The following is an 11,834-nucleotide window of genomic DNA, read 5'->3' as shown; positions in this document are numbered from 1 at the left end:
CCCTCTACCTTCAGTCCTCCATGACCCCCAACAAAAACCACAGCCAGACATTTTGCAGACATTCTGATGAGAACAGAAGAATACTTTTTTTCCAGCCTTTTACTTTTAGTCTATGTATGTCCTTATCCAAGATATGTGGTGTTTCTTGTACACAGCAAATAAAGTGTTTCTGATTTTATTTTTTTTTGGAGAGGTTTTTGCTATAGGGTGCGTGCACTCGCTAGACAGAGAGAGAGAGACTGAGACAGAGAGCGAGAAATCACCCCCCAGGGGGATGGTTACACTGCAATCCCTTCTCCTCCATTCTCCTCTTGGGATCTTGGGCACGCACGCACACGCCCGGCATGAGTTTTAAGCCACCGCGTCCAGGACTCCAACCGTGGTCGACTACATGGGAGTCCAGTGACATAGCCATTACGCTAACTGCTGGTCCCTGTTTCTGATTTTTTTTAAAAAAATTCATTCATTGGAGAATTTAATATATTAAAATTCAATGTTATTATTAATCTCTGCAGACTTGTCCATGCAATTTTGTTAGCCATTTGTTGTTGTTGTTGTTATCTTATTTCTGTTTGTCTCTCTTTAGTTTTCCTGGTATAGTACTCCCTTCAGTACTTCTCAAAGACCTGGTCTAGTGTTGGTATATTCTTTCAGGTTTTCTTTATCTTAGAATGTTTCTATCTTTTCTTCTTATTTAAAGGATAATCTTTTTGAGGATAATGTTCTTGGTTGAAATTGGTTTTCTTTTAATATTTTGAATATGTCTTCCCATTCTTTCCTTGCTTGCATTGTTTCTATTGAGAGGTCTGATGTTACCCTAATGTAAGCTTAACTTCATAAGTAACTTGATGTTTCTCTCTTGCCATTTTTAGATTCTTGTTTTTGATTTTGTCAGTCTGGCTATTATGAACTGTGATGATGATATTCTTGTGTTTAATTTACTTGGAGTCCTTTGTATTTTTTGAGTCTGGGTGTCTGAAAGTTTCTCTAGGCTTTGAAAATTTTCTGCAAGTATTTCATGGAATAGATCTTCTATGCCCTTGTCAGATACTTCACTATCTGGGATACCTATTATTTGGCTATTTGGGTGTATAATAGTGTCTAGTATTTCCCATATGTTATCACCTTTTTTCATTTTTTTTTCATTCTTTTTGGTGGTTTTATCTGAGTCAGAGGTTTTTTTCTTCCAGATTAGGAGATTCTATCTTCTGAGTGGTCTAATCTGCTATTAATACTTTTTATTATTTATTATCATAGTCTTGTTTATATTACATTGAATCACATATAACTTTACAGTGTATTACATTTCTTTTACCAGAAGGAATACCATGCATATCAGTCAATACAAAAACATAAAAATCCCTATCACCATCATCCAATAGCTTTTCATTTTTTTCTGATTATTATTTTTATTCCAATGATCTTTTTAAACATTAAATCACTATTTATCATTTTGCTTGTAAAAAGAATTTATAACATGAAATACTTCTCAGACCAGTCCAGTTGAGACCACTATACACATCATCATCAACAGGTAATAACCATACCCGTATCCCCCTAATGTTATGTCTCTCTATTTGTTCTCTTGCTATCCTTCTCCATACTCTTCTCTTCTCCTGCCACATTCCACACTATTTTGTTATTGCTAACTATTTTCACTGCTTTTATGCCCACCAATATTTTGATCTCTACCATAAAGTGCACATAGTCGGTATATATTAAGTGGATACATACAATATCTTTCTTTCATATCCTGGCTTACTTCACTCAGCAATAGATCCTCCATATCTGAACACTTGCTATCAAATGCCACAGGGTCTTGTTTTTTATGGCTGAATAGTATTCCATAGAGTATATGTGCCATACTTTTTCTATCCATTCATCACTTTGTGGACATTTTGGTTGGTTCCATGTCTTAGTGATCATAAATAATGCTGCAATCAACATTGATGTGCAAGTGCTTTTCTGACTAGAGTTCTCTTGTCTTTTGGATAGATACCCAGATGTGGGATATGTCGATGAAATGGTAGTTCTATTTGTAGATCTTTGAGGAACCTCCATATTGTTCTCCACAGTGGTTCAACTAGTTTACATTCCCACCGATAGTATAGGAGAGTTCCCTTTTCACCACATGCCTGCCAACACTTACCACTTTTTATATTTTTAATTTTTGCCATTCTGACAGGGGTTAGGTGGTATCTCATTGAGGTTTTAATCTGCATCTCCCTTATGATGAAGAATGATGAGCATTTCCTCATGTGCTTTTTGGATGTTTATATATCTTCCTTAGAAAGATTTTTGTTCAGCTCATTTTTTCATCTTTTAATAGGATTAATGATTATTTTCACATAAGGCGCTGGAGTTTCCTGTGTATTCTGGTTATCAGTCCCTAGTCTGAGGCATATTTTACAAAAATATTCTCCCATCCAGAAGGTTGTCAATTCACACTTGATACTGTGTCCTTTGCTGTGCAGAAACTTCTTAGTCTGATATATCCCTACTTGTCTATTTTAGGGATTATTGCCTGTGCTTTGGGAGTCTTATTTAAGAAGTTGTTGCCTACTCCAATGTCTTCCAGAGTTTCCACCAGCATTTTCCACCAATAGTTTTATAGTTTGAATTGTTAGGTTCAGATCGTTGATCCATTTTGAGTTGACTTTTGTTAATGGTGAAAGATGGGGGGTTAGTTTGTTCTTTCTGCAGGTGGATACCCAGTTTTTCCAGCACCATTTACTAAAGAGGTTTTCATTTTCCCAATTTTTTGACTGATATCTTTTGTCACAAATTAGTTGGCTATACGCTTTGGGTTTTTTTTTCTGGGGTCTCTATTCTATTCCATTGGTCCACGTGTCTGTTTTCATGCCAATACCATGCTGTTTTGACAAACACAGCTTTACAGTATATCTTGGGTCCAGGGAGAGCTATGGTTCCCACTCCACTCTTCTTGCACAGAATTACTTTGGCAATACAAGGTCTTTTCTGATTCCAGACAAATTCTTTTAGCGTTTCCCCATACAATATAATGATAGCTGTAGGTTTATTGGTTTATTTATTTATTGTTGCTTTTTTGTAGTTTGTTATCTTTTATCTTGAATAAAGTCATAGAAAATTTTTTGTTTAGTTCTCGGCAGCCCACTCCTGAGTTCTGAGGAAGCTTGCCTTCTTCTGGGCTACCCAATCTTTCTTCTGGGCAAGGGACATCTTGGAACGATTCCACCTTTTCTTTTTAACTTCTTTCTAGGGGTTTCTTTTCATGGACTGGGTTCTCACGTATAGCAATGTGAGCTTTCTTATACATCTCCTCCATCATGTCTGGAGTTACATTTTTCTTTATGTACTGATAAAACTGTTTCTTGTAGACCTCTTCATCTTCTTCCATTAGGTAACGTAGGTAGTCTGCAACGTTCTGGCCCATGATGTGCTTCCGAGGGACTTCTGCATTAAATTCCTTGCTTTCAGAATCATAACCAGGGAATCGTTTGGTACTGTGTGGAGTAGATAAGCCTCCATCCACCACTACCTTCAGGGCCCCAAAAACTTTATTTCCAGTGGTAGTTCTGGAAAAGCCTGCACCCAAATAGCAGGTGAAGGCACCAGGCTGACCGTCGATGCTTTCTCCATTGTACTCATCTCCAGTCACTTCCACTTGACCTTCATAAATCTTGTTCATGCCAAACCTACTGAGAAGCCTGCGGGCCAGCAGCAGGGCAGTACAATATGCTGCAGCATAATTTGTCAGGCCAACCTTCACACCGTATTTTGGTAGGTTGTGTGCATGAGCTGCGCAAACTATCATATCCCCTTCTATACGGGCATAAGCAATCTGACAAATGATATCTCTCTTAGTTACAGGAATTATCATCCTGTATTTGGGTGTGTTGTACTTATTTTTATCCTGGATCACCAACAGTTTCTGAGCATAGTAATTAGTTTTACCCTCTCATCATCTTCTAAATTTCACTTGGTATCTCTAAAAGTAGGCCTTATTCTTGACAACTTTAACAAATCCCATCCTGCGGAACAGAGACCCGCGGCTGCGGCCAACCTGCAGGCCCACAAGCACTACAGGGGGGAAAAAAAGAAGCTTTTTTTTGGCAATAAAGTTTTTGGGGCCCTGAAGGGAGTGGTGGATGGAGGCTTATCTATCCCTCACAGTACCAAACGATTCCCTGGTTATGATTCTGAAAGCAAGGAATCTAATGCAGAAGTCCCTCGGAAGCACATCATGGGCCAGAATGTTGCAGACTACCTGCATTACCTAATGGAAGAAGATGAAGATGCCTACAAGAAACAGTTTTATCAGTACATAAAGAACAATGTAACTCCAGGGAACCTGCAGTTAGCGTAATGGCTATGTCACTGGACTCCCATGTAGTCGACCGCGGTTCACGTCCCGGACCCGGTGGCTTAGAAATCACACCGGGCACGTGTGCATGCATGCCCAAGATCCCGAGAGGAGAATGGAGGAGAAGGAATTGCAGCATGACCATCCCCCCTGGGGGGAGTGATTTCTCGCTTTCTGTCTCTATGTCTCTCTCTATCTGTCTGGTGAGCGCACGTGCCCTTTAGTAAAAACTTCTCCCCCCTCAAAAAAAAAGCATTTCAGTTGTGTGACCCAGCCATGCTGGCCTGCATGTAGCACCACCTCCTGGGAGGGCAGATGCTGCATGGGAAGGCTAGGTTCAGTTCCTAGGCCAAGCCGAGTGTCAATGCACAAAATACTCGTTGAACTTTTGCATTAAACAAAATGGCTTTGTTTTACCCTCTGTGACAGAGCCGGGGCCCAGTGCCTGAATATCCTCCAGCGTGAAACTTTGGTTGTGTTTAGAACCAGGTTTTTCATTTGCAAACTGCCAGACCCAGAAGTTGAGGGGGAGCCTTGTTTCTTTAAAAGGTGGTATTTTGAATACCAGGCTAGTGTATATCTCATCTTCCTCCTTGTATATTCCTTGTATACTTTTCCCAAGTTTGTCCAGACTGACCGGGCCACATAAGTTTTTCACTGTACCGTTTATGCTTTCCTTCGATAGAGGGTAGGTTCAGAGTCTGAATACTTAAAGGGATATGTAGATATCAGCTAAGCTCGCGGCAATAAAAACGACTGGTTCTGGTACCCTGGTACATTTACCACGGAAGCCACGAGTCTGTGCATTGACCTGACTCCTCTGAGCAAACTGCCTGAGTGGAGATAGGAGGAATAGCGGTCATGACCCAGGGACTCATGTCTTTATCTGTTTTGGGAATGAGGATGATAGAGGCTTCATAAAATTATTTTAGAAGGTTTCCTTCCCTTTGAATCTTTAGAAATAATTTGAATAGGATAGTGATTAATTCTTCCTTAAATATTTTGTAGAATTCAGAAGTGAAACCATCTGGACCAGGGCTTTTCTTTATCAGGACATTACTTATTACTGATTCAGTCTCCTGACTTGTTATGGATCTATTCTGGTTTTCTATGTCTTTCTTATTCAATTTTGGTAGATTATATGTATCCAGAAATTTGTCCATCTCTTCCAGGTTATCTTGTTTGTTGGCATAGAGTCACTCATAGTATCCTCTAATGATATTTTGTATTTCTATTATGTCTGTTGTAATGTTGCCTGTTTCATCACGTATTTGATTTATCTGGTTTCTTTCTTTCTTCTTCTTTATCAGTCTAGAAAATGGTGTGTCAATGTTGTTAGTCTTTCAAAGAACCAGTTTTTGCTTTCATTTATTTTCTGTATAGTTCGTTTATTTTCTATTTCATTTATTTCTGTTCAAATCTTTATTATTTCTTTTTGCCTGGCATTTCTTTTTGTTGTTGTTGTTGATGGTCTTTCAATTCCCTGAGTCATGATGTTAGATTATCTATTTGCTACCTTTCCATCTTTTTCTTATGTGCACTAATTGCTATGAATTTCTCTCTTATGACTGCTTTTCCCATGTTCCATAGATTATGGAAACTTGTGTATTCATTATCATTTGTTTCCATAAATTTTTTTATTTCTGGCTTAACTTTTTCAGTAGTTAAGAAGTCATCCAGAAGTAGGTTGTTCAGTTTTCATATGTTTATGTTTTTTTGAGGATATTTCTTGAAATTAATCTTGAGTTTAATTCCATCATGGTCAAAGAAGATGCTGGATATAGTTTCTATGCCTTTGAATCTGCAAAGGTTTGATTTGTGTCCTATTATATGGTAAATGTTTTTTTTTTTTTTTTTGCCTAGAAGATTTGTCTAAAGGAAATAATGGTTTGTTGAGATCCTCAATAATTATAGTGTTTCTCCCTATCTCTCCTTTTAGTTCCAGCAGTCTTTCCTTCACATATTTAGGTACTTATGAGTTGGGTAGATAGATATTTATAAGAGTTATATCTTCTTGCTGGATTACTTCATTTACTATTATATAATGCCCGTTTTTGTCTTTTCTTTTTAAATTTTTAAAATTTCATTTTCTTTTATACATTTAATCACATTATTTAGCTTACAAAGTGAATATTTCAACATGTGAACATTTCTCCCTAGTCCAGTTGATAAAACTACATAATTATCTTCAACAGATAATACCACATTTCTTTGTCCCATTAATGCTTTTCCTCTCCATTTTTTCTTCTAAATGTCCTTCCTCAGACCTTCCTCTTTCACACACACTATATCTGGTATTCACATCCATTTACTGTTTTTCTATATCCTTTAGTCAATCAGTTTCAGTCATAAAGCACAGACACTCGGTATATATTAAGTGGAGATATACAAAGTCTCTCCTTCATCTGGCTTGCTTCACTCAGCAGTAAATCTTTCATATTCTTCCACTTTCTGTCAAAAACCAGGGTTCTGTTGTTTTCTTTGTTTGTTTTTGTTTTGTTTTGTTTTGTTTTGGCTGAATAGTAGTCTATAGAGTTTCTGTGCCAGTTTTTCAATCCATTCATCTGTTCATGGGCATTTGGTTTGGTTCCATGTCTTAGTAATTGTGAATAGTGCCATGATAAACATCAATGTGCAAGCACTTTTCCGAGTAAGAATTCTTCTGTCCTTTGGGTAGATATCAAAGAGTGGGATTGCTGGGTCTTCTTACAGTCTTTGACTTGAAGCCTATTTTGTCTGAAATCAATATCACAACTCCAGCCCTTTTTTGATTTCCATTTGCATGGGATATCTTTTTCCAAACCTTCACTTCTAGTCTATGTATGTCTTTATCTATAAGACATATATCTATGGACATATATCTATAAGGTGAATTTCTTGTAAGCAACAGATAGAGGGCTTCTACTTTTTTTTTTTAATCCATTTGGCCAGTATGTGTCTCTTAATTGGAGAATTTAATCCATTGACATTCAATGTTGTTATTGATATTTCTGGATCTGTTCCTATCATTAAATGAGCCATTTTCTTGGTTGCTTTTTGTTTTCTTATTACTGTTCATCTGACTTTTTAGTTTTCCTGGTATAGCACTCCCTTCAGAACCTTTTGAAGAGCTTGACTGGAGTTGGTAAATTCCTTCGAATTTTGTTTATCTAAGAATGTTTTTTTTTTAATCTTTTTTTCCTACATAAAGGATAATCTTGCCAGATATAGTATTCTTGGTTCAAATTGTTTTTCATTCAACATTTTGACTGTATTTCCCCATTCTTTCCTTGCCTGCACCTTTTCCGCTGAGAGGTCCAATGTTAGCCTGATGGTGTGAACTTTGTAAGTAACTTGACGTTTCCCTCTTGCCAACTTTAGTATCTTGTCTTTCTCTGTTGTTTTTGCCAATCTAGCTAGAATGTACCTTTGAGAGTATCTTCTTGGGTTGATTCTACTTTGGATAGTATGTATTTCTTGGGTCTGGATATTTGGATGCCTTTCTAGGTTTGGGAAGTTTTCTTCCAGGATTTCATGGGATAAATTGTCAATGCCCTTATTATTTTCTTCCTCTTCTGGGATGCCAATTATCCGGATGTTGGGGCACTTGACGTATCCAGTATTTCTCATATATTATCCTCATTTTTATTGGTTGTTTTCTCAATCTTCTTTATACTTTGTTCTAGGTCCGATTGATGTTTTGCCTTCTACATTCAAAATTTGATTTTCTGCCTGATCTAATCTACTTTTAATACTTTCAAGTGAGGTTTTGATTTCCTGTACCACATTCTTCAACCCTAGAAGTTCCATCTGGTTCTATTTTAAAGTGTCTATTTCTTCTTTCAAAGCAAGAAAGGACTTCCTCATCTCCTGGAGCTCATTGACTCTTTTCTCTTCCATCTCAGTTAGTTTGGTCACTACAAATATTCTGAATTTCTTATCCGACATATACACAACTTCCATTGTACTGACTATGGGTGATGTGGCCTTGAAGATTTCCCTTGGAGGAGAGGCCTTTTCTTGGTTGCTCATATTTCTTGAGCTTCTGTGATTGTTCCTACTCATCTTCCTAACTTATTCAAGGTATCTCTAAGTGTTAAATGGTGTGCAGGATTAGATTATTGGTGATCTCTCTTCTGGTCTGCCTACCTGTTGCTCACTAGTACCATGCACTGTTGTCACTGGTTCTGGGAAACCCAAAGTCCTCCTTGTTTCTAAGGAATGATAAACCTCCAACTGATCTAATAAGCTTCACCTTGGGAGCAAAGAAAAAATATCATGTGGCATGCATTGCATGCCATTCTGTTCAAAACATTGAAATTTTAAGAGTCCTAAGGCAAGTGGGGAAGGGGTAGAGGATGAGTGGCGAGTCCCGGCTATTAGGGCCTGCAGCCACAGGCAACCTGGCATCTGGCACTGCTGCGCGCTTGAACTGGTCTCCAGATGGGATGGAGAGGGCTGCAAGATCATCTTAAAGTCCCAAGAAACAAACCTGAAGTACAGAGATGAGTAGGTGTGGGGATGAGTTATGTGTTCTGACCATTAGGGCCTGCAGCCACAGGCTGCCTGCTGTCTGGCACTTTCTACTATTAATACTTTTGAGGGAGATTTGGATTTCCTGTATTACAGCCTTCATCTCTAACAGTTCTGTTTGATTCTTTATTTTACAATGTGTATCACTTCTTCAATTCTTGGAAGGACTTCTTCATCTCCTAGAAATTGTCTCTTCTTTCTCGCATTGCATTTACTTTTGTCACTGAATATTCTGAATTCTTTTTCTGACAGTTAAAGGAGATCTATTGTGCTGTCTGCGAATGAGGAGCTGTTCTTTTCCCTTAAGGTAGAGATATTTCCTTGATTTCTCACATTTCTTATGCCTCTGCACTGCTTTTGGTCATCTGATGGATTATACATTTTTTTCTTAATTTTTTGAAGTTAATTCTGTAATTTCAGGGGGGAAGAAAAGCTCTACTTCTCTGCTGTGTTATTCATAGAGAGCCTTGTCTTCTTATCACATAAAGGTGTAAGATTCAGCTCAAGGTGCTATGTTTCTTTCCCAAATCTCAGAACCAGCTCTACCCAAGGCTGAGATGCAAGATGTAAATAAAAGAAGTACAATTCATGTGACATGCTATGTGCATTGTGTGGTCCAATAAAATATGAAATATCAATGGACATTAGGTATTTTAAAAGCCACTGACAGGGAGATGAGTCATGGTATCTCTGCAGCTCCATCACTTTGTCCCACTGTGGCTCTGCCCTGTGGGTGGGACCAGATAAATCCAATGGTGTGGTGTGCATGGTAGAAGGGAATGTTAAATGTTCAAATGGCCAAATGCACCTGAAAGTTTAAAGGTGGGTGTGGGAAGGTGACCCATGCTCTCTCTACAGTTCCAGCACTTTGTCCCACTGTAGCTTGCTCTGCACTGTGTTTAGTACCCAGTGAAATCCAATGGTGTGGGACATGGCACATAATACTTTGAGATGCAGATTTTATTTCCTTTATTTTTGGTTGTTGGGTATTATTTTATTTCTGCTTTTAGTTCTTTGTGAAAGCTCCATGCTGTTTTCATAGTGTTTGTACCAATTTATATTTTCACCAAAAATGTATAAGTGATCCCTTTTCTCCATATCCTTACCAATATTTTATTTTATTTTTTTGACAGACAAGTTATTTACTTCTTATTATAATCTTAGTCCCTCTTTTCCCTGGAAAGCAGGGTGGCCCAGAGGACTGGATCAAGCATGCACCCCTCTTTCTTTAGGGGCTGATCCCTCTCCCAGTTCTGCTGGACCCTGGGCCACAGCATCAGTCTGGTTGGGACAGAGGTAGAGGTGGTAGAGAGGTGGAAACACAATGGAGCAGACAAAAGCAGAGGCACATGGACAGAAGCCTGGACCCAGTGCACCTGGGTCCCCAGGGGCCTCATAAGCCTCAGCCTGTCCACTGGACCAGGCCTCAGAGCAGGCAACAGGTGTTGCCCACATTGTCAGCTGAAGCATGAGGTCATGACTGTAAGGGAAGTTCCAGTCCCTTAGGAAAACGACCTCCAGCAGGCTACTCAGTCTACCCCGCCTGTTCTTTGTCAAGAGCAGTGAGGTGCCTGCCATCTCCGTGAAGTAGTTTCCAGACGAGCTGGAATTTCTGATGTGGATGGCATGCTCAGTCACTGTGTACTTGTGGTTGGCATAGGCATACGGGATTTGGGCCTGTCCCTTGATCGCAGAAGTCACAGAGTTTCACCTGGATGTCAGAGTTGGTATGGTTGTCAAGCACGACAGCCAGGGAGAGCAAGAAGGCCTGCATAGATGGCTCAGAGTGTCCCCAGCAACTGGCGAGCAGATGCACCTTTCTGATAATACCATGTTTTTAATATTTTTTTTTTTTGGAAAGGTTTTTGCTATAAGGTGCATGTGCTCACCAGAAAGACAGAGAGAGGCAGAGAAACAGAAAGCTAGAATTCACCCCCCAGGGAGGATGGCCATGCTGTAATCATTTCTTCTCCATTCTCCTCTCAGGATCTTGGGCATACACGCACATGCACCCGGCATGGTTTTATGCCACCGGGCCCGTGACTCAAACAACGGTCGACTACATGGGAGTCCAGCGACATAGCCATTATGCTAACTGCTGGTCCCTGATAATACCATGTTAATTGTAACAGTCATGAGGTAATGCCTAATCATTGTTTAATGTAAATTTCTATGGTTAATAGAAGAGGTTAGACACATATTGGGCATGTATGTATCTTCTCTTGGGAAATATCTATTAAGATCCTTTGCCTATTTTTAACTTAAATCGTTTTTTACTATTGAGTTATATTAGTTCTTATGGTTTCGGATATTAACCTCTTATCAGATATAGATTTGAAAATATTTACTCATATTCTAAAGGTCACCTTTTAACTTAAAAATTATTTTGTTTTAATTTCTTTTATACATTAAATCACATATGTCACTTGGCTTGTGAAGTGAATGTTCCAACATGAATACATTCCTCACCAGTCCAGTTGGGATAATATACACATTATCATTAACAGAAAATAACCCATTTCTTTGCTTCGTAAATGTCTTGCCTCTCTATTATTATCCTTTAATGTCTTTCCTCAGACTCTCTTTCTCTCACCCTCTTCCCACACTGTATCTGATATCTATAACCATTTTCTATGTATCTATATATCTTCTAGTCATTCAATTTTGACCATAGAGTGTGGACAGTCGGTATATATTAAGTAGAGACATATAATGTCTCTCCTTCATAGCCTGACTTCCTTCACTCAGCAGTAAATCTTCCATATTCATCCACTTTCTGTCAAAAGCCAGGGTCTTGCATTTTTTTATGGCTGAGTAGTATTCCATAGAGAATATGTGCCACAATTTTTAAATCCATTCCTCTGTTCATGGACATTTGAATTGGTTCCATGTCTTAGCAATTGTGAATAATGCTGCAATAAGGGAACCAGCAGTTAGCGTAATGGCTATGTCGCTGGACTCCCACATAGTTGACCAT

The 11,834-nt window shown here is 38.7% G+C and overlaps 1 pseudogene; it reads right to left on the bottom strand.

Annotated features, from left to right (window-relative positions):
* Positions 1 to 3,117: 3,117 nt before the first annotated feature.
* LOC106734269 (60S ribosomal protein L5-like) lies at positions 3,118 to 4,027 on the bottom strand (annotated as a pseudogene).
* Between the last annotated feature and the right edge of the window lie 7,807 nt (positions 4,028 to 11,834).

This window comes from Tupaia chinensis, unplaced genomic scaffold (genome assembly GCF_000334495.1).
Source record: "Tupaia chinensis unplaced genomic scaffold, TupChi_1.0 Scaffold000082_1, whole genome shotgun sequence".
Lineage (NCBI taxonomy): Eukaryota > Metazoa > Chordata > Mammalia > Scandentia > Tupaiidae > Tupaia > Tupaia belangeri.
This window is presented reverse-complemented; position numbering and strand designations above follow the sequence as displayed.